At 40.1% G+C, this 27412-nt stretch overlaps 1 long non-coding RNA gene across 1 annotated transcript; it reads right to left on the bottom strand.

The window, feature by feature from the left end:
- Positions 1-1184: 1184 nt before the first annotated feature.
- On the bottom strand, positions 1185-23325 carry LOC116041215. Its single transcript, XR_004102869.2, has 3 exons — positions 23139-23325; positions 14911-14915; positions 1185-1195 (listed from the first exon to the last, which is right to left on the bottom strand). It is a non-coding gene; the product is annotated as an uncharacterized LOC116041215 (long non-coding RNA).
- Positions 23326-27412: the final 4087 nt, after the last annotated feature.

Below are 27412 nucleotides of genomic sequence, written 5' to 3'. Positions count from 1 at the left end.
TAAAGCTCATTTTTCCACCCGGACCCTAAAGACATCACTCCGTCGGAGCAAACTGATGAGGGAGCCGCGCTCACACATAGTAATGCATTTCATTTTGCTACAAGTTAACAGCAATTGGTTGGTCACATTCACTTATCATCAAACGCAATGAAATCACGGCAAATAAAAGCAGTGCGCTTGTTTACAGCTCAGCTCTCGCGCAAACACATCCCCTCCGAGACCGATCTTATTCTGCATGGGATGCTCCTCCTCGCCCGTAAAGTGGAGGGAAAATGATTTTGTCATTAAATCCATCACTCTGAGTTGATTGAAGCGGTGTTCATTCCATTGTTTGCCTTGTGAAGGAGGGAGACCATTAGTCCCAGAGTAATACTTTGGGCAGGCATCGTCAATGAGAAAGCTGCCAGTGGGAGTAATTATTGCTGCATGAAACTGTCAGTGTTTGAAGGTAATCAGATCTCACATGGTCTCATTATCTCCCATGACACTAATGTGGAGGATTTCACACCTAAACATCACCAGGATAAAGCAGCACAAATACAGCAGAACCGAACCTGCTTTGAAAGATGTCTTTTTAATCTGGAAGAGTGAAAGATGCAACAGGGGACAGCGAATCGCCACAGATCTTCCTGCACAATTATGTTTGTTGGAAAATCTTTTCTTTGAAAGGCTGTTCGTTGATGACTGAGGACATCAAAACCCCGGCACAAAGTAGATGCTTTCAAAAACAAGTGTAGTGTGTTATTATGACCAGCAGACAGTGAAGACTAGACTCCTTTTTCATATAAGGCACTGCTCCATAACACAAAGTGACCATAATGGGGGATGACAGGGATGTAAATTAATACTAGCAAGTAACCTTTAACTTTCTGTCCTACTCTGATATGATGTTCAAATGGCAAGAAAGTCTGCCTTGCCATTTGAATATCATAGTTCATTTCAAAGAAAGTGTTCAAAAACTTCAACCTGCATTGATGCCAATGAGAGAAATTTGGGTGTGATGTTTTCTGTAGACCGATCATTTTAAGACTCTGAAGTTCTTGCCGAGCCTCAGATATTTTACAAAAGCGTATACAGGCTGAGTAGTGACTAGTGACTCATCACTAATAAACTGATGTTATTATGCTCCCTGCCAATGTAATAATTAATATTGTAAAAGCTCAGTTAAAGAATTTGACTTTTACTTTAAAACATGCTGTTTTAGACTTTACCAACCAGATCACTCCAGCTGTTCTGAACCAGATGTTATGTTGCTGACGTCCAGCCTGTTATAAAGTAGAGGACTTCCAGCTTCTTAAAAATGGAAACTTCACTCATCACTGGAATGGATTGAGATCCTCTCAGACAGAAGTCCATGTCTACTCCACAATTAGTGTCTAGCCCCCTACAGGAAATCTATCAGTGTAATCTTCACAGAGAAAGTACAATTCCAAGAGGGACTGTAATTGCCAGAGATTATTCTGCATATTCCAGAGATGTCATGTCCATCAGTCTTTTTATAGCACTTTTTTTTCATTTCCTCTTTGAAACCAGGGTCTGTCAGAATTCATTGTGAATGAGCATTAGATGGTGGCATCTTTCATAAACGTTCACATATGCAGTATACTGCAACATATTAGGTCATAAATATTTCCATTATTTCTCCCATTTCTACACTTGCCATGCAGGGTTATTATAGTAAACTAAAACTAAGACTAAAATAAGCAGTGGACAATCTTTTTAGTAAAACTTTCAAGGAAAACTAAACATTTAAACTAAGAAACTAATACAAATAAAAATTAATGTAAGTCATTTCAGTTTTAGTTGTTTTTTTACAAAAATTGAACAGACTTGGCATTGACATTCCAGGTGATTGTGCTGTGATGCAATTGCTTCCCATTGGACACTAAAGTAGATCAAAGATTAGACATTAATCATCAAGGCCATTCCTATAAAGTACTCCAAGCAGGTATGTTGTACGTATAGCTACACACGTCTGAGACATTATCCGGCCCTAACAAAACCAACTAAAACTACTAAAACTAAATATACAAAAACTAAATATTTTGAAAAACTGAAAACTAAAGTAAAACTAGCAAACACACTCTGTAAACTAACTACAATAAAATAGAAAAAAGTCAAAACTGAAATAAGATAGAGAACTGATTGAAAATTCAAAACTCTAATAACATTGTTGCCATGGCCATAATCTGATATGAGGAGTCTCTCCAGCAGATGGTGGTACTACTCTCTGTTCACACGTTATGTGAAACAAGCTGCAGTTCAGCAATGAAGCCATTTTGTCAGTAATATGAGTTTGTCAGTAATATAAGACAGCAAATTTACACAATGACCTTTAAGTTGTGATGTGAAGATTGTCTTGCTTGATTATCGTTAGGTAGATCCTGTCTTGGCACTTTTGGAGCTGGACACATGAGCTGCAGGACAATGCACGTGTATGTGCGCTACAGGTACTGTAGCTTTATCCGCTGCCAGGGAGCTGATGTCTGCCTATAGGTCAGACACATGTCTGATGAGCAGAGCAGTGTGAGAGACCCGGTACAGTGCAGAGCTATTGGCAACAACCATATCGACCCAGAGACGTTTAACATTTTCTGTAGCATCCTAACTGGCAATAAAGTGTCAAGATGCCGCCTCGTCTCTCCAGCAAGTAGTGAAGAGGACAAGCAAAAACTTGTGATTAACAAAAGTGGGAGTAGAAGGCCAAACAAAACCAACATCATATCGATCGATCCTAGGGCATCAGGAAGCTAGTGAGAGCCCGTTAACTGAACTTTTCCTTTCACCTTTTCCTCAAGGTGATCAACCTGTTCTGGTGTTGGAAAATAGCTTGCAAAAGCGATTCCGACAATACCCACCAATTTTGTAGCCTTCCTGGTAAACACACTTGGCCAGTCACATCCATATCATTTCTCTGATGGGGTGTGCTGTAACTGTAGAGGTCAGTGAATCCTGAAACAAGATATATATCTGTAGGAGATGACAGGCTGTCAAGACAGAGAGAAGCTAAGAGGCAGAGATAGGGAAAAAGAAATGGTTACTACTATGTTGAACGAGGCAGTTTTAAAGAAATTCTTTAGCATGTTGGGAAATAGGCTATTTGCTTTATTTCCAACAGTAAGATGAGAAGATGGATATCAATCTCGTTTTGGGCATTGGGTATGAAGATAGAGTCAGGGCATGGCTAGTCTGGCTAGTCCACACCATAGACAGTAAAATAAACGGACACAGCGACGCCATAGACTTCGACGGAGACCAGTGAAGCCATTAGAAGCACTTTTCCGGTGTTGGCTGAGCGTTACTGCGCAGCCTCAAACTGAGCTGGAAGACGTAGATGTGACGTGAGCAATCTGTCTGAAAGTTGGAAGTCTTCTGGTAGCTGTGCCAAGAGAAATCTCAATCATTCCCAATCTTGCAGAGACGGAGAGCGTGAGTAGGAGCTGTCCATGAGCGTAGGAGCAGGAGCAAAACGTTGCTGAAATATTTTGTTCCGATGCTTTCATGGACTCTCTATGGGCTTCTCCCTTGACTCCTTGCCTCCATGTCCCCCCCGATTGCCTGCGAGCTTCTCCTGACTATATGGTAATTTCTCTACTGTGCGACAGAAAGTCGCATGGTTATGACACAATCGTTAGCCTATTTTACAAAAACTGCTGCTACGGGGCCATAACGTGAGATACAAGGTAATGGAGCCTTTTATACATTGTCGTGTTTCTTTAGAAATAAACAATGGACAAATAGAGTCTTTAAACGCTTCAGATCTAAAGTTATTCGCTGTCAAAGTGACGCCAAAATGAATGGGAGTCAATGGAATGCTAGCGGAAGGTGATGGCTTGTTAGCCTCAGAATCTCCCCATAGGAGGTACGCTTTCCGGATGCTCGCTTATCCCCTTGGTCCACACAGCATTCCGGGATGGGAGAACAATGTGCTCTGGTTTATTGGCATTTCTTTAAACCAATCACAATCGTCTTGGGCAGCGCTAAGTGCCGGACGGAGCCACAGTGCCTCGAGCCTGAGACAATAGAAAAATGCCCTACAGCACTGGGTTGTAGTCACTTGAAATATTTTAGTCAGATCAAGTCCAGGAACACACACATTGATATTAATATTCTCGCTGTCCGAGAGAAGCCAAATAGTCGTATTTCCCAAAATGTTCAATTATTGCTTCAAGTAGCATTTGTTTGTATTTTATGTTGGCTTCACATGCCTTTTTGGTGACAAGATTTCCATGCATCGTATTTTATTCTCTTTATTCCATGTAATATGTCGAGTCCATAATGGCAATGTCATCAGAACATGTCCTTAACATTTGCCCATTATAGCTTGCTGCATTGTTAATGATGCGTTGTTTCACAGCACGGCTACTGTATCTCATTCAAAGCCTTAGGGACACATAACAAGCCACAGCGTTTGAGTCTTGAGGGAATTTTGAAGCTTATTTGGTTAATCAGTATAAAAAATTTATATATTGTAAATTGATATTGGTCTTTGAAAAGATGGAATAAAGAAAGGGATGCACATAAATCCCAGGTTTTACTAATGCTGAGGAAGTGGAAATAAAAACTCTGAGAAGCATTCAGGATGGTGGAGATTCAGTGTCTTACCAAAAACTGCTGGATGGAAAAGATAAAAACAGATCTGGCACGGGGGGTGGGGGGTTAATAAAAAAAAAAAAAATGAAGTAATCTCCCTGTAATCCCAAGAGATACCAGCATGCAAAGAAATGGTAATCCCATATAATGATAGATGATCCTTCCAAAGATCCACTCTCTATCATGCAAAAGAAAGGCTGAAAGAAAGGTGAAAGAGGATATACTGTGCAGGAAGGAATATCCATATGGGCTTTAATGTGTGGACTCTCGAGTAAGTCGTCGTGACTTTGTCCCTTCAACAAAATGTGCTGCACTGGCAAAAAACCCGAACATGCTGAGGGAGAGATATTGTGTCTTGATATGTTCTGAATCCATTTCATTTTTAACCACAGATTAACCTCGATCCCACATATCTCTGGATTATCCACTCAGTGACAAGTGCATATGGTGTGCTTTTCTGAAATGCATCCAAAACCAACATCACAGCCACATGTATTCATACCCATTTTTCTCCCACCGCCCCCTCCTCCCCCATCATGATCTGCCTCCTGATCTGGAGCAGTGCTAGGAGTCTCAGGAATGAACGACGCCGTCTTCAGATGTCAGTGGCAGCTGTGATCCTTCTCTGAACATCGCAAAAACTCCTCCGAGGCACAATCAGATTCCTTTCTCGCGCGACATTTGTCCTCCAGATGCGTTCTTGTTAAACTTGTGTTTCTCGCTGCAGTCTCAAACCTGTTTCTTTCCCCGGTGATGTGGAAGCTGCAAAAGGTGTAAACTCCTTTAACTTCCCTCTAATGGAGCTGCAGCAGTCAGCCCTGTAGGCCAGCCTCAGGCTGCAGACACTGGTGAGGGGGAACAGGTGAAAGACTGAAAATGAGGGTTTTAATTGGGAAATTGATGATAATTGACAATGACATAATAATATCAGCATGTCATTTATATATGCCATTTTAGGAGAAACCCAAAAGTCGTGGCTGAAAAGATCAAACTTCAAAAGATCATCAAAACCAAATTGTGGCTTATTTGTTTTCTTTATATACAAATTTTCTTTTTTACAAGTGTTACAAAGGGTGGAAAGAGATGACAGATCTAATGTTGATGAGTCCAGCTTTTTTCTGGATACAGTACTTGCTCACTGCTGTATAATATAGTTTGTTTTTCGCGGAGATTTTGATCTGTTGTTGCCTGGGATTACAGAAGGAACTATACTTCCTATACCAGATGACTCAGTCAGTGTGGATGGGACCCAGCGAGTAGACACAAGGACTCAGGTTTTAAATTTCAAAATAATGGGTTTTTATTTACCCAGATAATAAGATTAAAGATGAAGCAAAAGCTAATATTAACTATATTAGGCCCTGCAAGAGACCAATAAAGCAGAACTTGATGCAAAATACAGCAAATTAAACTGCAACAGAAGTGAAAACCTGACTACCAAGTTCAAGTTCATGTTTATTGTCATATGCATATTAGTACGAAGTACCACAGCAATGATACCATACCATAACGTAAAGACAAAACAGGGGAGCATATGCTGCGTTATCTCGGCAGTCAGAACTGGGGATGACGTCAAACCTGAGTTAAACGCGGTCCAGTAACATGTCGGATAAAATGGGGTAAGGAGACTTTAGCCAGGTTAGCTATTGTTAGCAAGAAACGCATTATGTGGTATGTTTGCAAACACCGTAGCAACATGTCCACAGACAGAAGATGGACAGTACTGTGTGCACGACTGACTTAATGAGAAACAAATAAGATAGAAGTGTTAATAAACAGTATATTCATACAGGTTTCACTACTGTTGCTGCCTGGAGCAGCCATGTTGGATTGTAATGTCGGGGATGGTGAGGTTCTCCCAACTTTCCGAGTCGGAAATCCGACTTCAGACGGGCATTCCAGCTGACAATTCTGACTGGGAACTCGAAAATTCCGACTTCCCAGTTCAAATGGAATGCACCAATATCTCCTGGCTGGCCAAACCATTTTGACACATTAGGGGTGGACAAAACTCAAAACTGTAACAACTACAAATAAACTCTACACAGACAGTTTGCTACCAACTTAATCGTAATAATGCAAAAAATAAATAATAATAACTCTAATTTCCTAAATTAATTTTATTTTCTCTGATGAGAGAGACAGTTTTGAATTAAACCAATACCTGTTTTCTGAACAAGCGCGTTTCATCATATACAGTAGTGCTGGACTTGATCAAGACCAACTAGAATATTTGAGTCAGAGTGCAAATACCAACGAGTCCAAGAAAAGTCCCAGACAATAGAAAAAAAGTCTTGTGTCGTCTCGACACTCTGGGTCAGGACATAAGTTTAACTGACATGCGGCACAAGTCCTGTGTTGTTTGACCCATCCACCATCCCAAGCAACCCCCTTACATGGATTGTTGGTCTTTCATACTACTCGCTACCAAATACAAATAATGATCTCACAAAATTAAATATGTGCAAATAAAATTATTGCATTATGGCAGGCCTGTAACTGAACTTTGGCATGAGAGAAAAGGACAAATGAAAAGAAAATGTGAAAGTGAGTTTTGGTCTTTTTACTCAATGCTTTTGTCCACCTCATTTTGACACATGAGCTAGGACAGGGATAAATGGGGGAAGGGTGGATTGAGATGGAGTGAGGGACAGATGGGGAAGGATGAGGCGTAATAGTTGTAGCCTGGGTTTCTGTAGATGTGTTGGGGTGGTCGAGTCTGCACGACCTCTTGATCAGACAAGGTACACAAATTTGCTCATCTTTACTGTGTGCTCCCCTCCCATAATCTGTGGATATTTAGCTGTACATATGCAGGTAAAGTATAAAGCATCAAAGTCTAATTCAGATTACTCAGTGAAGGAAGGTCATCCTCAGAAGACTTCACTTGCCTTACAGTTACATCAAGAAAAATAAAGAGGAGCAATTGGAATCCATCAATTCCAAACATGTAGCCTCCCCTGCTAATACAGTTAATTGGCAATTTGATTAAATTTCAGAAATGAATTGAGACGTTGGCTATTCATCCTTTCCATTCCATTTTCCAGTTTAGAAACAGTTTTTTTCACTCGAGTCTACGAGGGAGAAGTCTATTAATAAAAAGTAATATGATTCTGAGCTAATCTTTAAAAGCTATAGAACCGTTAAATCACTAGCAGATGTGGACTCCCTGTAAAGATAGTCGAGTCAAAAGATTTCACCAGAGATTACTTTTAAATGTCCTCCTTTGCGGCCGTGTGATGTAGGTCAAGTTTAAGTGTATTGTCATATTAAAAAGTACAATTTTACATTCAAATGCAATGAAATGCATCTGCCCTGGCTCTCTCAGCCCTAAAATGTATATATGTGACATAAATAAAAGACAATCTAACCGCCTGGGAACCTCTTTGAGGAGGCAGGACCAAGCTCTGATGCTCTGTAAATGTTTTCCTGAGGGAAGGAATGAGAACAGACCATGAGCCTTTCTTCTGCAGCAGAAAGTGAAAATGTCCTGAAGCTGTGGCAGTGATGTTCCTATCATTTTTCAGACCAAGGTCCCTAAGCTTTAACATCGATTTCGAAAGGTATTAAATGCAGAGCTATAGTCGACAAACAACATTCATGACATGGGCATTTTCACACAAATGTGCCAGTGTTTTTATTAATTTCTATTTTTCTTCCTATAATGAACAACTTTACATAATGTCAGTATTGACATTTGACTATCGTCTCACAGTTTTTTCGCTGCTGTTCGCAAGTCTGACAGCAGTTGATAAAAAGTCCAGAGACTCTCGACTTTGCCTCTCATTAATGAGGAGAAATATTATACAATCTCTATTTAATATGGCATATGACAGCAACATTCGAGAAGGCGTGTGTCGGAGATTGTGTCAAAAATATCTCCTACCGCACTAAAAAGACTTAAGTTGACTTATATATGCGATATATAGCTCGGGTTGGGCTTGGACAGAAACTATTCAGGTTTATGAAGGGTCGGGCCCATAGACAGTAAAAATAGTGGACTTAGCATCCGTGATATCAGCCATTGGTTTGTGGATTGCCGCTTTGAAGTGTCGAGTTTGGCGATACATGTGCTGCCATCTTCATTTTTTGCAACCCGATGTGACAATTTTTGACAAGAGGGTAGGTTGGGCTGGGTAGGATGAAGTGGCCAAGCCAGTGTTGTTTATGGTTGCAATGGCGCTGCGCTAAGCTAAACGCTAAAGAGGGAAAGTTGCAGATTTTCAACCCTTCTAAAGCGAGTCATCCAGCGGAGATTTACCTGCTGGTAAACACGGATTTCTGGGTACTGCCGCCATTCATCTTCATGTACGGCAGTACAGAAAATCAGAAAACTTTCTCTTAGATTACCAGCTCACTCTAGCGGTAGCTAGCTAGCTTGGTTGGCAGAACACTGAACAAGACATTTTTCGGCAACCAAAATGTTCCAATTAACTTTGATCAAGTAAAAACACACAGAGAGAGGGTCCAAGTTTAAGACGAAAACACGGACAACACTCAAAAACAAGTTAATGGTTATTTAAATGTACACAGTGCCATGGTTAGCATTGCTAAGCCTCTGTCCTGATTGACTAGTCAGCGTCCTAAATAATCGGCTGCTTTATCATCTATAAAATAAATTTGAAATAAATGGGACCATAATTTACGAAATGAACATCGTGCTGTATTGAAGAAGATTTGAAAATAGCGACTCATTATGAAAACATTTACTGAGGTAATAAACCAAGGTAAAAGTAGGGTCATTTTCCCATAGACTTCTATAGAAACTGACTTTTTGAAAACAGTGCAGTTGCCCCCTGCTGCAAGTTAGATAGAATGCAGGTTGAAGGCACTTCGGATTTGGCTTTGGCTTCACTTTTTAGGCCTGGAAGCTTTGTCCATTATTTTTACAATCTATGGTGGATACAGCATCTCCCACAGATCTATTTGACGATAAGCAAACTTTAGCAGATTGAGGTTGGATGAAATGTTAAGATTTAGGTATGTCTTAGCTGATTTTTCAAAGCATTCCATCATTACAGAGGTTAAAGCAACAGGTCTGCATTAGGCCAGGATACAGATGCTTCCTCCCATTTCTTGCAACAGTTTGCATTGTTGGCGGAAATGCTTGCAACAGGAATCAAATGATCGTTATTAAACATGAAGCCTTTTTTCTCAGTGGAGACATCCAGCAGAGATTCTAGCGAAGACTAGAGCGGGAGATTGCTTAATGAATTTGAAAGGAGGGTAAAACAGAGAGCTGTTTTGGCCTCTTCAGCACAGGCTTCAATGTACTCTCGCAGAGCAAAGTGACCTGCTGGAATTGCTGATGGAGGCGGAGCCCACATTACGCACTCTGATGTGGACAGCGGCCTGTTGTGACCACTCTATGTTTCATTATAATTTCTAGGCTAAGCTACGGTGCTGCCCACGAGCAAACGAAGAAGAAATAGAATGAAACCCCTGTGAGGTGAATTAATGAGGAGCAGGTGATGAAAGGGTTACAGGGAATACACAATGTCCAACAAAGGAACAGTCAGTAGTCGGTTTTAATTGAAAGGAGGCCTCATCTCATTTGGGTAGAAGCGGCTTTGATGTTGGGGTATCTAACTGTCAGGATTACATTTTAATGGCGACCAGGTAGGACAAAGAGGGAATAACAGAAATAAATGAGGACAGTTTGTTCAAGGGAGTCGACGTTGTGCGAGATTTGCAACAGAGAGGAGATCACTGTTGATGCATTTTTCATTATCTTACTGTGGAAGGATGTCAAAAACTTTTAATTCTGCAAAGCTTCAGCGAGGATGGCTGAGCACATGCAGGCTGATACCTGTTGCTCTAAAGTCAATGCAGAGCAGTAACATTCAGAGTAACACTCACTTAAAAGGTTGTTTTGTTTGCCATCAGTTATTATCTGCACAAGTATTGAACTAGAGAATGTGGTAGTGCTTTAGTTTACAGCTTAGCAATTCCAGTGTAAATATTTAATACATACAGGTTACAAATAAAAATGCTTATCGGGCACTTACAGTTAGAATTGATTAAATACAAAGATTTAAGGCATAGTTACACCAGAATGTTTCCGGTGAAATCACTTCATTCCAATGGAATTGCAGTGATCAGACAATCTACTTGTTGAAACTTGCAACTACTTGCAACTTTCTAAAACCTGCCAGGTTACACCAATGCGACGAGACGAGACGGTGTATCATCTCCATAGCAACAACTACGTATATATCCAACGATATATAGAGCAGCTGGAAATATCAGTTGTTGCATCTAGATATGAATGTGGATGACGTTAGTGATAGTGAGATACTTGCTACAGTTGCATTTCTAGTGATGAATCGGCAAAACGTTTTATTTCTCTGATTCACTGCTTTGCTCTAAGGCCGCTCGCTCTCTACAGTCAATCTATAGCTTTCTCGACCACATACCGTGCTCGTAGGTGGCAGTTGAGCCACTGTCTAAAACTCTGCGATTTCGACCAGTTGACAGTTTGTAGACATGGAAATAAAATGGATTGTGGATCATTTTATTTCTATTGTTTGTAACTGACTTTACAAACTGACTTCGCTATTGGCTGTTGAAACAGTTGACATATCTTACGTTCTAAAACCAGCCACTGACGACTTGACAACCTGAGTCGGAGGTGACGCCATCAGGTGGCATGATGGGTTGGGTTAGGGTTAGCTGAGACGGGCCGGTTCAGACCGCTGAAACCTTTCCCTGCAAAGTTCTAAAATGGATTTGTCTCTTCAAGAATCTTTGGTCTGAACTGGGCTTTAGACATAAAAGACTTGGACAGTGTAAAGCGGGCGGCACCACAGTTGGGAGTCTTAAGTGGGTTATACTGTGGCAGCATAAATCAGATTTACTGAGGCTGCAATGTGATCTACTGTGATGATCAAAATCAATCCGGTGTGGGCGTACCATCTCCCTCCCACTGTGCAATATTGAGCATTGGTGAAGTGATCCGAATAATGACTTACTTCCCTTTTTCTTTTTCAGACCAACAACCACACACACAAACACACACACACACACACGCACGCACACACACATGCACGTCACTGTCAAGGGAGAGGAGATTCAGCAAGCTCCAAAATTTACACAGTTCACTATTCAAACAGCACCTGTTCAGTAATGATAGATCAACACTGTGAGGAGAATGAGAGAGCATATTTAATTGGATGTTTACATGAGGAATAACTTCACCCATATGGATTAGATTATTGGACCATATGCCCTTCGGCACTTCATCTGTGCGCCTTCTGAATCTGAGTTACACATAGCTCTCCAAGAAAAACTCATAAAAACCAGCAGGAAAGACACAAAAGCTGCTTCAAATCTCATAAAATCCACCATATTTCTCCTTAAACAAAACAAAAATGATAAAAATGGAGACATCAAACACAAATCTTTTTTAAACCCTGCAAACGGCACCATGCCTGAAGACCTTTAACAAACAGAAACTGAGTTATGGCACGTTAATAGCTTTTTGGATTTAAGCAGGTGAAATTAGACATCTGTTCTGGAAAAGGCACCTTTGCTTTAAATTTCACAGTGTCTTTAAGAGTACAAGTTACTCACTGATCTCAGCACAGAGGACATTCATTACATTACTTTATAAATAATGTATTTAAAAAATACCATATTAAAGCTTTAGTGCGTAATGTTTTAATATTAATGGAAGTCCGTTACATTTAAGCCATTGCCAAATGAGTTGCTGCAAAGCTAATTAAGACTATCAGCTCCACACAACTCTCTCTGGATTTCTCAGTATGGCTATGTTCAGAAGATAGTGGTGTCGGGTGACTTTACCATGTAGAAACTCAAGTGAAGATAATTACCTCTTCTGAAGAGTCCATCATGTTTTTTTAATCCTCCGTGTTCTCCTTGGCTACTAGCAACTGTGTGGAGGAGAGGGGGTTGGGGGGACTGGGGGCGGAGCCCGGTCACAGAAGGCTTGTATCATGTTGACGCGACAGTTTTGTTGTCATTACTTAGAATTCCTCATGGGGGCGGCAGAAACTACGCACTATAGCTTTAACCTGCTTGTGGGGCATAAATGAACTGTGGGCCCCTAATGCCCACAGAAAACAAATTCATACTTACTAATTTAAGTCAATGATCAAGCAAAAGTGCCAAACAGCCATTTTGGTTCTAGCTTCCCAACTGTTTGGATATATTGCTTTTCTCTGTTGTATATTTTTGTGAAATGAATGTCTTTGGGTTTTTGGACTTTTGGTCAGTCAAAAGCTATTCAAAGACTTCACTTTAGACTAGTCTTGCATTGCCAGACCTATCTCCACAGCGCTGTGGAGTAAGGTCTGGCTCCTCCACACATACATTCTAGGGTTAGGAGAAATAAAACACTCTGGGTTGTTTGCATTTCTTTGCAAACCAATCACAATCGTCTTGGTTGGCACTAAGCTCTGGACGCAGCGATGGTGGCTCTGCAAAATAGTCTTGGGAAGTAAACTTGTTTTGGTGGAACATTTGCACCCGACAAAAGAAAACGCCACATACAATATTAAATGAAGTTAACTGTTCACACAATACAGTAACGTGATTTAAATTAGCTAGATACATGGTCAAATGTAATTTTCTCTTACTGGTTTATCGCCACCTGTACTTCGTCCATAGCAATCTCATCAATCGGTCCCAAAACGTCCCAGTTAGTAAATGCAGCAAACATGTTCTTTGTAAATCTTTACAATCATTCCCCGGAAGAACCAAGCAGGCCTGCCTTGCACGATCTAAATTGTCTTCAAAACTTGCCATTTTCAGCGTGTAACTTGCTAGACATCTGTCAGGCTTTATCCTGAAATGATCCAGACTACTTTAGGCAAACTTCAACAGCATTTGCATTGCATAAATGTCAGTGTCTTTTAAAGTGGTTATTTTCCTAACCATAACCAAGTAGTTTTAGTTTCCGGGGCTTCAGGGGTGTGGGGTAAAGCTAAGCGATAAGACAGATACAGCCTATAATAATAACTACAACCACTGCATGGCAAACAATGTTTTCATTATAGTAATATAACATTGTGACCAAAAGTTGAGCTCTGCTTCATTTATCAATCCATTAACTAAAGACAAAATTGTCCATTTCAGTAGATCAAATAAACATGTTCCCATGTATCATTGCTAAGATTACAGCCATTTTCATTATCCACTGCACAAACTCCATAAATAACATGCCATTAAAATAAAATTCTGTACAATTTAATTAAGTGAATTCATTAAATAAGATTACTCTTTCTGGTTCATTCATCTCCAAAGTCAATGGGAAGCCTCACATTACTGAGCAGCATTACAAAAGTGAAGTATATTGTAGCTGGGTGTATTTGATTTGATTATGCATTGGTTCAACAGGTAAAGACTATAGCTGTTCTGATAGCCCGAGCTCTAAACAAAAATCCTATTAGGTCATGATAAATGATTGTCTTTCTGTAAAGAAAAAACGGTTCCATCTTTCTCCCATGTGCCTCCTAATTATGTTCCTTGGCCCCGGTGAATTTAAAGAGGTAAATAATGATATGATTTTTTTATTACGATTCATCAACTTTGCCTTACGCTGCCGTTGGGAGCCGGAGAGTGCCCCAAGTCATCATCTCTCATTAAGTAATGAATAGTGATTGGTATGAAATTACTTCACCCCACTCTGCTGCCTGTCCATTAGTCCGTTAATCAACAATATGTGACTGCCAGGCTGCACAAAATCCTCTTGCAAACAAATCACCCTCGCCCTCCATCCCTTCCCTTACCCTAAAATACAATTCCTAATTTGCATAATGAGGGCCAAAGGAGGGCAATGTTTGCTCATAATCAAAATGCATTTATTCACAGGAAGCTATCCTGTTGCACCCGCTTAATTCACACCTGCTCCTTTCTGTAATCGAAGCCAGGGTTCAGGTGGAAGCACGGGCCTTGTAATGTGTTCTCATAGGGCCCAGAGTCTGAACTGACAAAAGAAAGATGTTTATCATTCAAAAAGCTTGGAAAAGTGCAAGCGAATCAGGAATGTTAACCTTGGCCAATACAGTACAATATGGACATAACCAGCAATAATTCTCAAACAAGGGTTATACAATTGGCATAACTAAAACATATTTTGTCTGTTATTTAAATTATTAATTGTACGTCATTAAACTACAATTTCTCTAAGCACTTTTATCTTGAATGCTCCCCTTGATGATGATCTCAGGTTGTGAAACCTTTCTTTGTTCATTTGTTGAGAGTTCTCACTTCTAAGTCTTTGTAGTGCATGATAAATGTATGACACATGGCAGAATGCTTGAAAATGCCCACTATTTCATCAGCACTTATACAAACCTTTTCTAGATTGTTTAGTTTTGTTTGTAACTGCATAGAGATAATCCAAATCAATACAGGCATTTGACTTAAATCCAATTGAAATGACCCTGATGCCTTAGTGTTGCTCCTTAAAGCTGCTCTGATTAATATTTAGATTTTATCAATGGATCAAATGACTATGTATAAAGACAAGAGGCGGCGTGAGTTAACCTGACGCTCCAGATGGTTTGTCACATAGAACCATCTGAAAAGACGTCATTGGAAACTGTTTGGAAAAGGGCAGGCACTTTCAAAAAATACATGGCAGGTGATTGGATAAAGCATCTGTCTATTACTGTCTATCGAGAGCTAACTTCAACCAGTCATACCTACGAACCAGGTGATGTAGTTTTTCTTATACGAGCAGAGCCAGTTGGTAAATCTATCCTGTTTCTTGTTGTTAAATTGTATACTTATTTGTTTCAAGATAATTCAGTTCTGATATAGCTCATGCTATTGCAGCATCTACGCTAGATAGTCTTTATATAGCCAATCCGAACACAAACGCATGACAGGATGGATTTTCAAGTGTTCTCACAATATTGCAGGAATCTACCTGCCGTGCAAGGTAGTCTCTTAGTAACAACCCACAGAGAATGATCAATTCATGCAGCTTTAAAAAATAAATACATTGAAAAATATAGACTATTTGATACATCTTCAGTGACATTTGTATGTAAAAGGATTAGGGCTATGAAAGGATTTTATTTAAATTCCGACTTTAAAACTCAGTACTCAAATAAACAACCCAGTCTCACGGCAGTTCGTGAAATTGTCACGTTATTTGGATCTATTGATACGTGTACAGGGACACGTTTTTCTACTTTATTTCGTGGTGGTCACCACAAAATTGGAACGTTGCTATTTCACGAACTGCCATGACACTGGGCTGCAGCCTTCTCTGGGGGAGATGGTGACAACATAATCCGCGTTCTCTGGGGGACACAACAACGGGGAAATTAAACGCAGCACGGCGGCGACAACTGCCATGACACTGGCCTGCTCTGGGGGATGCAAAAACAGTGACGCCACATGCGGTAGACAGTGACAACAACGGCCGCCAGGACACGATACGCGGTCTCTGGGGGACGCAACAACGGAGAAATTAAACGCCGCACGCCGGCGACAACAAAGGGAGACAACAACGGGGGACGCGCTACAACAACGGGATGGTTGTGATTAGGAAAAGAGAGACGTGGAAAGGTTATGGTTAGGAGAACAAGAATGCGTAAAGGAACTACCACATGCCGGACGCGATCCCTGGTCTCCGGGGTGAAAGTCCTGCATTGTTTGACCCATCCACCACCCCAACCTACCACCATACGCGGATTTTCGACTTTTCAATACTACTCGCTACCATAATCGTGCTGTTACCACGTAATATGCTTCCCATTAAAATACATTAGTTTAAAATTCGTGCTCACCAACACGATAAAAAACAGAAAAACGTGTCCCTGTACACGTAAGCCTATTTCCATTTAGACCATTTCACGAACTGCCATGAGACTGGGCTGAAATAAAATGTTCACATGTGGCACTAAAGTTTTTTCTCTATTATGCTAGTTTCATGGCAGTGGATATGCCATTTTGTAAAAACACACAGAAACTATCCCTAACTACGCTATATTGTGCAGCTTCCTCGTCTATATTTTATAATGATTTATTTCATTGAATAGGCTGCTTCCATGCCATTTTGTTGATGCCATGTTTTTGGAAACAATTTTCCACATTGTGAACACAAATGAATCAACTAAGTACACAAACTACTCTTCCATTTTACATTCATTTAACAAAGATGCACTTGAGCTGATTAATGCTAGATTTTAAAGAGAGCATATGTAGGCACACAGCTAGCAAGCCAGTTAACTCACTAAGGCAGTGATTCCAAACCAGGGGTACGTGTACCTAGGGCTGGGCAATATATCGATATTATACTGATATTGTGATATGAGACTAGATTAGTCTTAGATTTTGGAAATCGTAATATCGTAAATGGCTTAAGTGTTGTCTTTTCCTGGTTTTAAAGGCTGCATTACAGTAAAGTGATGCCATTTTCTGTGTTACCAGACTGTTCTAGCTCTTCTATTATTTTTACCTTTACCCACTTAGTCATTATATCTACATTACTGAAGATTATTTATCTTAAATCTCATTGTGAAGATATTTTGTTAAAGCACCAATTGTCAACCCTATAATATCGCCACAATATTGACATCGACGTATTAGGACAAGAATATTGCGATATCTGATTTTCTCCATATCGCCCAGCCCTATGTGTACCCCAGTGGGTACTTCTGCAGTTGCCAAATTTTGAAATTATGATTTCATTAAAAAAAAATATATCCACATATTAACATTAAGTCAACTGTAACATGTTGCAGTTATGTAAGAGAAAACTGGTTAGCAAGCGAGCACAGAAGTTTTAACAGGTAGCTAAAAGTAATGGCTAACAGTTCAAATGATTAGTTATAAGTGCTGGATAAATGGTTGTAATTGTTGTTTACAGTAAAAAATGTAATGTTAATGGATAAATGGTCAAATATTCAATTTCAGTCTAAGTAGGAGTAACCTATTAGGCTAGTAGTATGATTGCTGACCAAACCAACAGTTCAATTGTATGAGAAACAATATCCACTTTTATATGAATAGTGTCATACATTTGGAAAATACATTGGGAATCGATGAAGGGGTACGTGAGTCCATCTGACAGGGCTGTTGGGGTACCACAGACCCAAAAGGTTGGGAACCACTGAGCTATGTTGATGGGTTGTCCTTTAAAAGCACCGCATTCGTTCACATCGGTTCGGACCCATTCGCATGCGGCCTGCGAATCTCCATAGGAATTGAATGACTTCCGCTTGTTTCGCAGCCGTATCTACTGTGCCAATGTGAAGGCGGCGTAAAGTTTGCAGGGGAGGACTCATGGAATTTGATTAATTTGTAACTTTCTCCCCAAAGACCTATCCACCTGTCAAATGCTGGATCAAAAGTGTACTGGTATGTTCAAAAGTTGTTTTAGTCATTCAACAGAAAACTCAGATTGGACAGATAGTCTAGCTAGCTGTCTGGATTTACCCTGCAGAGATCTGAGGAGCAGTTAACCATAGTCCTCAGAAATCCACCGGAGTTTAGAATGCCAACACACAAGAAAGCGGGACGGTAACGGACATCCGGCCGAAAAGAGGGACATTCGGTGGAATTTCTGGCACCAACAGAGCAATCCCGGATGTGGAACATCGTGGATATAGACTACTCGGTGGGTAACAGCCTTTTGTTGAGGTTGGGAAGAAGGCACTGGAAACACCAGGCCAGCACTGAGAGGCTCGGCTCAAAAGGAGCTTCTACCCTCAGGCCAACACCCCCTCCAATCATATATTATTACTGTTTTAATGCACACATGGAATTGTATTTCATATGATTTAATGTGACAAATTAATTGATTAATTGATGTATTTTTTATTGATATATGAATCACCATAAGTTTTTATAATACTGTGTTCCATATTATGTGATGGTTGGTGGAGTATGTCTGGGTGAGTCAGGGTCAAATTTCCACGTCCATTCTTTTATCTGCCGCTGCACGCCACAGACCTCAGGTGCTAATCCTGATTAGCATCTGGCTGTGGCGTTTCTGCACTGCACCTCCCAGAGGTCACTTGTCAATCAAGCAGTGTGTTTGGGATGTCTCTTTGATTAACTCTCTGACTTTGTGAAGGTAGCAGCACTTTTTTCTTTCACTGTGTTCAGCTAAAGTAGCTTCTGCTGCTCAGGCCAACTGGCTATTCTGCATTTTTTTTAATTCCCTGTGCATCTGAGGGGTTTTCAACGTAAAAGTCAACCATAATCCAGCGAAAGCTTTGTATGACCTTGGTCCATATTTTATCTTAACGGCCATATAGTAAGGGTGTAAATCACGTTTAATCACGATACGATTCGATTGTTTGGACAACGATGCGATATTTGCTGATATCTTAAAGTCTGTCAAGATACGATTTCGATGCGATTCAATTCAAGGGGCTGTGAGTGAAATGAGACAATATCATATGCCCATTTGACACAGTTACATTTATAGTAACTCACAAAAGCAACTAAAATATGATTTGACAATTTTATTTTTGCGCTCTTCCAGACATTTAAATTAAAAACAAACTACTTTTTTTGTTTTAATTAAAAGAATAAATATGAAGTGGGAATCTAAAATAAATGGGCATCTTATAGAGAAGACACACCAGCCCGATAATCGGGCGTCGGGCCGTCTGGCGAGGTCCGTGACTCGAGTCTGTTCTGTGTGTCCCGTGCCATCGGCCGTCCGAGGAGCCGTCAGCCTTCATTTGGGCCGACCCGACATGTTCAGTCGGAGACAGGGCAGTCGGGACTCACCCGGAAATGGGGAGCGGATGAGCCGCTCAAAATCTGACGAAAATCTTTTAAACTGACCTTTGTCAATCTGAAATGAAGACAGATTCAGCAACTGCACAGCCTATTTCTCGCTTAAAATGTTTTCAGAAACACGTTTCGGTGAACTATTTTAGTACAATATGAGATCAACAAGCCGCCATGACAGTCTGGCTGTGAATTTCCGGAGAAAAAAGAACCACGTGACGCGTTCGTCCAATCAGCTGCCGGTTTTCATTTTCTGGGAAATAATCAGACTGTTAATGGAAACAATACAGAGCAGCGCCGCCTGCTGCTATGGAGACGTATTACGTTTCGCGCACGCGCAGAGCGTACGCTCAAGTCGCCGTCGCCTCAGTGTGTTCTGAGGCATTTTTTGGACCTCGGGACCCGACTGATCAGTCCGACTGGCTTTTCTGCCGACGGTCGGCCCGTCTGGTTGGTGTGTCAGGGCCCTTACAGACAGATGTGTATCGATATTTTCACATTGCATCAATGATATTGGAAAGTGGATCATTTAATTGATATATCGATATATCGATCCAGGTCGATGTATCCTTACACCCCTACAAAATAAATATTCATTTATATCAAAATGCCATTTGCTTAAAATCATGACACACTGATGTTTCAAATGGAAAAAAGATAAGTTTACATTGCTGTCTTCTCTTTTCAGGTGACCTGCAGTCAGAACAACTCCTGTTCATTATGAGCACACCACAAATATGACAGTCCCAGTGAAACATGTAAATATGAACATGCCTTGACCTAACAAGGACATATTTTTAACCAGCATCATTCTATATGATGAAATGAGGAAACAGAACCCTTATCCATCTCCGTCAGAAAAACAAGCAGCCTAATAGAAGAGATAAGGTCAACAGCAATTGTCAAACGTGTTTGCCGTCCAGAGGTCGACAGATTGGCCAGTATTCATCGTAAACACAACAGGTTCCCATTACTGAAACATTCCCTCACATCCCATATTGAGACGCTCCGGCCCCTTCGGGTTTAATTGTGTGAAAATAAAAAAAATGAAAGCAAAGAGTTGCAGGAAAACTCCCGCTAAACGCTACACAGTGTTTAGGGACAGTAGAAGTCATGAACAACGACAGATTGCAAGCCTACAACATTAAAGCAACACTATGTAACTTTTAGCGCAAGCTGTAGTTCCAACGAGACAACCTGTAGGGGGGCCAAAGCGGGAAAAGTTACATAGTGTTGCTTTAACAGAGGTGGAAAGAGTACACAAATATTCTACTTAAATAAAATACTATTACTTTGAATAACTTTTACTGAAGTACAAGTAAAATGAACGGTAGGGCTGGGCAATATATCAATATTATATTGATATCGTGATATGAGACTAGATATCGTCTTAGATTTTGGAAATCGTAATATCAATAAATGGCTTAAGTGTTGTCTTTTCCTGGTTTTAAAAGCTGAATTACAGTAAAGTGATGTCATCTTCTGTGTTACCAGACTGTTCTAGCTCTAATATTATTTTTTACCTTTACCACTTAGTCATTAGGGAAGAGTGGGGTGATTCGTGCCAGGGGGGGAAGTAGATCCACTCCTTGTTTCTGGAAAACCATAGAAGAAATTGGTCATGTGACCACATCATTTTGAAAAGCCATCCATTTTACTCATCCTCCAAAGAAAAGAGACACATGGCATGAGAGCTAAGCACATTTTAGCTCAAAAAACTGTTTTTTTCCTTTCAAAGTAAAATTTCTATGATTAAGGTTTTTTGATTGTAGTGTCTGAACAATTATAGACAAGTTTGAAAACATTTCACACATGTTTTAGTGCTTTAGCAGGCTACACAATGAGTCTATAGAGTTAGCATGATGTTAGCTTTTAACTGCTGGATCATGCTAGTTTTTCAAACTTGTAGGTCTGGGGTGATTTGTGCCAAAGGGCCTGGGTTAAGTTGTCCCAGTGATGAAGGAGTCATCCCTAGAGGTGATGTGCTCAAGAAACTACCCACACCCCAAAAACTTGGTGGTACAGCCAGAAGGGAGCAGACATTTATATTCCCCTGCAGCATTGACAAGTGGGATGTTAAGTAGTAGGCTAGATCCAGACCACATAGACCTATATACTCACAGGGGATAATCTGGAGAAGTGAGGAGATTGGCATGCCTCATCAGTGTTTGATTTAGGCCTACTTGCCATTTGTTTGATTTAGCTAACACTGATTTCAGTTTTGAGTTTGCACTATGTTATTTAAGAGAAGTTTTATTAAGTTTTTAAGTGGCCTAAGTCACAATAGGATGTTTAGAAATTAGCCTAGTCACTTTATTCTTATATGTTACACAATTGACAGACAGCGTTCTATGTATGTCAACAGGCATCTATTGCCAAAGCCTTTTTGCCTGAAATGATTCACAAATATCATATATTGTGTATTTAAGTTTTTTTGTGTTTTCCCAAAACTTACAAAATATGACTTATTCCAACAGTTTAATAGGGTGACAATATCTAAATAAACCTTAACTGAGTAATTTTGTATTGAATTTGTCTTGCTTTCATATAGCATTACAGTTCATAACATTAAAATGTTTTGTTTTACTTCAGAAATCACTGGCACAATTTACCGCAATGTATTCCCCCAAAGGCACAACCTACCCCGCACCAGGGGCAAGTTGTGCCACGAGACCACTTTTTTCCCAAAAGCTATATTTCTAAAACAATTTATTTCAGATCCAAAGTTATTGTTCTCAGGGATGCATACATCCTCAAATATATGTACATCCTTAAGTTAAAGGCATTACTGTCATGGCCTCACTTTAAAGTCACTTTGAGTAAAAACTGGCACAACTCACCTATATCTACATTACTGAAGATTATTTCTCTTAAATCTCATTGTGAAGATATTTTGTTAAAGCACCAATTGTCAACCCTATAATATCGCCACAATATCGGCATCGAGCTATTAGGACAAGAATATCGCTGTATCTGATTTTCTCCATATCGCCCAGCCCTAATGAACGGTATACGTAAGTGATAACGTAGAGCGAGGCGGTTGTTATAGCGAATACAACCCCGTCAGGGTGATCAGGACTTGAATCAGCCTGAAGGGGTTGTATTCGCTATAACAACCGCCTCGCTCTACATTATCCCGCTTATTACATGGCTACTTACCAAATAAATCAATAATTTGACACAAAATATTGATTTAAGAAGGAGTTTATTGATTTAAATACGATTGTATTGCTCCGCTAAAGAAAATAGTCTGTTTCGTCTCTACGGTTGGAATCCTGTGTCCAAAGCAACGGAAACTCTGTAGCTGTTTAATGCAAAACCTTCGTCTATTACTCAACACCACAGTATCTCCCCCTCCTGCAGCGAATACATTTCTGGCAAAAGCCACCGGTCCGGGCATGCATTTTATCCCCCTTATGGGCTGTGGTAGTAGCCGTATATTTTTACCCAGCTGCTGTTTTAATCACTGTAGGAATTGACACAACATTAGCTGAAGCATTGAGCTAGCGGGCTATCGACTGCTCTAATTCACATTAAACTGAACATTTCTGTTGACATTGAAGTGACGGTGAATGACTTCTTTGGGAATATTCATGTTGACGTTTATGTCCTCATTCATCTTGTTTCCTTCTTGCACAGCCGTTGCAGTTGACACACCTGTAACGTTAAACATGTTGCAATGTAAGCTAACTAATTAGCGTTGTTGTCCCTACGGCTGAAGTTCAGCGATCATAGACCATATATAAAGATGTAGCGACAGACGCTCACCAGCTCTGCTGTCGTTGCTTGAATTAGAGGACAGAAGTTGATCTACGTTTCCCCACTTTTTGCCACAGCTGATAAATTATCCGGACTTCTTTCAGCGGATTGATAGCTGTCCTCCAGAGTGAACAGAATTGCGTCCATGGCAACGCTCTGCTATGCATGGCAACGGTGTGTTATACTTACCAATGGTCTGTTGTCAAGAAAATAACAGATGGCAGAATGCCTTAGAATTCAACCAAGCCATGTAATAAATAACTTTTAATGTTTCTGAAACTGTGTCACTTTTCATCTGATGATCATGAATGACCTGTAACACCAAACGAGACTAAGAGTGAAAAGAACGCTTATAGTAGCCGACATTAAATGACGTCCCCCTTCCATTTAGTGCGGTGTGTTATTCCTTTTACTTCCCGTTTGTGTTGGCCTACCATTTTCTTTTCCCTTGTCCCCCCTGCACTTGTGTAAAGCGTCTGTGGGTTTCATGAAATACGCTATATTGATCTAAGTTATTGTTATGTTGGTTGCTTCAACAAACTCCTAATGCTTAGGCTCCTGACACAGTGACAGTGATACCCGGTTTAGCTCACCATACATCCAGCATAAGTATGCAACACTTGAAATGCAACGATGCATCTGTAACTTATTCTCTTAATGTAAATGAATGATTTTCTGTCCGAGCAGAATATTCATTGCGACTATATGACCTCCCGGTAACGCTAACTCAGTAATATACAGTGGGCAATACAGCACCGTAAAGAAAAGATCTTTACGACAGCAGACGTGATAAAACCACGCCCCTAGAATCAACACAAACTGAAAGGTACATATAGCCACCTAAAGTAAAAGTAGAATTACAGATTTTAAAACCTACTTTAAAAGTAAAAGTATATAAAAAACGACTCAATTACAGTAACGTGAGTAATTGTAATTTGTTACTTTTTCTACCTCTGAGAAAAAAGCAGGGGATTTTCCCTTTGCTCATTCAAGGCACGTGTGAGCAGAAGAGCTCGAGTACAGGAAAATAGAGAAAATACAATTGATTGTGGCGCTCCTTGCTGTTATCCACAAAAAAATGAGGGAACTGTGAGCAGCTAAGTGAGATGGATTCTCCTCCTCTGTTCGTGAAAATACAGTATATCATGCGAGAACATTCCTAGATGGTATTTACTGTCCGTCTGCTGTGCATGGCAATCATGAGGGAGAAATTGCTCTATACAGTAACACATCTTGAGAGATTAATTGCACGGTGACCTCAAATTCTCTCATGTCACTGTGTAATTCCTGTGCTTCATTACATGTATAATGGAAGGTGAGTGTTTAAAAAAGAGTGCCGGGACGATTTATTATTCTCTCCAAGGCCCAAACTGTTGGAGATCAATAGAACAAGAGTTACTGTAGGAGAGGGCTAGGGGTGCAATGTGTCATAATTTTAATGAAATATAGATTTGGGACTATTAAACAGCTTGAATTGCTCACTTTTTCACTGCTAAACAAAGTCATCCATTCAACTGTTGAAGAAAATCGATAGCTTGCTGTGACCAATATGTACCTTTCAAATGTGGGTACAGTTACATTGAACAGTAGCTAATAAATCAAAGCAAAGGGTACAGCATCTTTTATAGCCATCGCATTGATATATAAACCTCTGTGGCTCTCAGCAGAGTCTTTCATTACGGAGCACTGCTGAAACAAACCAGTCCTCGCCAGCTGCATATTGTGTGCAGGTCTGCGCAGGATTGCCTTGGTTACTCTATGTTAACCCTGTTAGTATGGTCACTATGAACTAACAATTCTATGTTTGGTCACGGCTCAGCACAGGTCAACAGCATGACTGGAGAGGTTGGTATAAAAACAGCTTTATTGAGTGAGACAATAACACATTCTCACTCCCAGCGTGTCAAAAAGCAACGCTTGAGATTAATTAAATTTTAAAGTCTTACACAGACTGCATTACTCCAAAACCAAACTTAACAAGATTTTTTAATCAGTTTCCCCTTAGTCTATATCCATGACGTTCCACTTCCGGGATTGCTCCGGATTTGCCGCCCAAAATTCCGCCGGATGTCCATCATTTAGGCCGGATGTCCGTTACCTTGGGCTATTTTTGTATTGGCATTTTAAACTCCAGTCGACTATGGTTAACTGCTCCTCAGATCTCTGCAGGGTAAATCCAGACAGCTAGCTAGACTGTCTGTCCAATCTGAGTTTTCTGTTGCACGACTAAAACAACTTTTAAACATACACACGTTCCACCAAAACAAGTTCCTTCCAGAGGCGATTTTGCAGCGGCACCGTGGCTCTGTCCGGCGCATAGCGACGCCCAAGACGACTGTGACTGGTTTAAAGAAATGCCAATAAACCAGAGCACATTTTTCTCCCATCCCGGAATGCAGTGTGGACTAGCCAGACCCTTCTCTGCAGCGCTGTAGAGGAAGGTCTGGCAATGCGAGACTAGTTTCCCTCCCTGTGTGACAGATGTGGTATTGCAGAAGCATCCCTGTCACACGTATTCTAGCACAGTCCAGTTTTAAGTCATTTCTGGAGTGACATATTTCCAAATAATGCCAGACAAATGTTCAGCCGGAATATAATCTGGCTATTCTTTGTTGCTCTTTGTACGGAGGTCCTTCCTCCACATCAGAAGGCAATTATTAGATCACTGTCCCCATGTTTCAGGAGGAGGCTCAATGAAATGCTTTCTATGGCTAAGATGGAACAGATTTGTTTCAACAAAATGAATGCACAAAAATACTTAATGAAGGTGTGGAAATCATTTTTGATATTGCTTGATTAGACCTACATGTCTGATTTGTGTGTGGGAAAATGTACAGTCTATACAACATCTATTCCTCTATAGTTTGTTTGTTTGGAGATGCATATTGGGTAAATACAAAGTAAAAATACATGCAATATAATATTAGCCAGCTATAGAGTGGTGCAGGAATGAGACCTAAAACCCGGAAACAAGTTTGCAGTTTTGCACTTCCGGTTCTCTTGTCTCAAAGTCCAAGAATTTTTTGAATGGGTTTTTGGTTAGATGACTGAAATAAGGTCTGTGGTTAACACAACCTTCATTTTTGTTCCTGTTTTGTTCTACAACATAAATACCCCAATCGTGAATGTTGAAGCTTGTACTCGTCTTTAAACAGGCGGATGCTAACAAGCAGCTAACTACAAGCGGTTGAAAGCTAGTTGTGTAGTTTCGTAATAGCCTAACGTTAGCTTTTTACTTCTGGTGATTGTATTTATTCGTCAAAAATCATAAAAGTGGTACAGATTATCTTGCTGAACAAAACGTGCAAGTATCATAAACTTTTGTTTGCCACAGACTATTTTTTGCAACAATCCAACATCCAATGGAAAAATTCCATCTATTCCTGGTGATTGTGCAAGTATAATTCCGATATTACTGTGACTAACTCAACATCAAAACTACTCTGCTTCAGATACAGCATGCACAGAATTCACTCTAGTCCACTTAATACTGATAATTTAGCTTTCTCTTACAGCAGTTTTTTTCCAAAGAGCTCCTGGGTACAAACTGAGTTGAGAATCTTTTGCAGTTTCGTCCAAGTCATCGTATGTTATTGCATATGTGATATTAAGACACGGTCCAGCTTCTGTAAACCTGCTGTCACATTTTAAATAAATGTAAAAAATTAGAAACGTCTATTCACCCATGAGCAAATACAGAGGTAACTTAAATCCTACTTTAACATAACCATTGGTAATCCGTTGCGACTGTATTTGTTTTAGTATTATTGTGGGCCAATTGACCAATCCAAAGCACCACCTCATTCCATCACTACACCAATCACAGCTGAGCAAAAACTTGTACTGCCTTGGTTCTCTTTTTGCCCCAATTTCGCTGCCATTTCTTATCTATGGCCTTGCTGATTAATGTGTGCCATGTTGTATGATTAGGTTTGGCGGGATGTTGAATATTTGTTACAATCTTCCACAATTTGAAATGTACAGAGCTAAGTAATTTTAAATTATTTGCTACAACAAACATAATTGAGAAAAGCAATTCCATTACAGTGGTCCATTTAGTTCAAATCACTGGATGTCAGTTAAAGCAGCAGTTCAGTCAGATCAAGTCCAACATATTCATTATGGGCTTTTAAGCAAAGGAGTCTGACACAAATGGACTCAAAAAAGACCACATAGTTAAAAAAGCCAGAGGGGGAAAACAAATCACAGTCATAAAGTAGCTACAATTAGAAGATGTGCAAGAATGGCACAGCAAGACTCAGTGTCAGGTTTTTATAGAAATCATCAAGCACCGCACTCAGTGTGAAGGTCTTACTTAATAATAATAAATACAAAAAAA

Source organism: Sander lucioperca, chromosome 16 (genome assembly GCF_008315115.2).
Source record: "Sander lucioperca isolate FBNREF2018 chromosome 16, SLUC_FBN_1.2, whole genome shotgun sequence".
Taxonomy (NCBI): domain Eukaryota; kingdom Metazoa; phylum Chordata; class Actinopteri; order Perciformes; family Percidae; genus Sander; species Sander lucioperca.
Note: the sequence above shows the minus strand (reverse complement) of the source record. Positions and strands in the feature narration are given on the sequence as shown.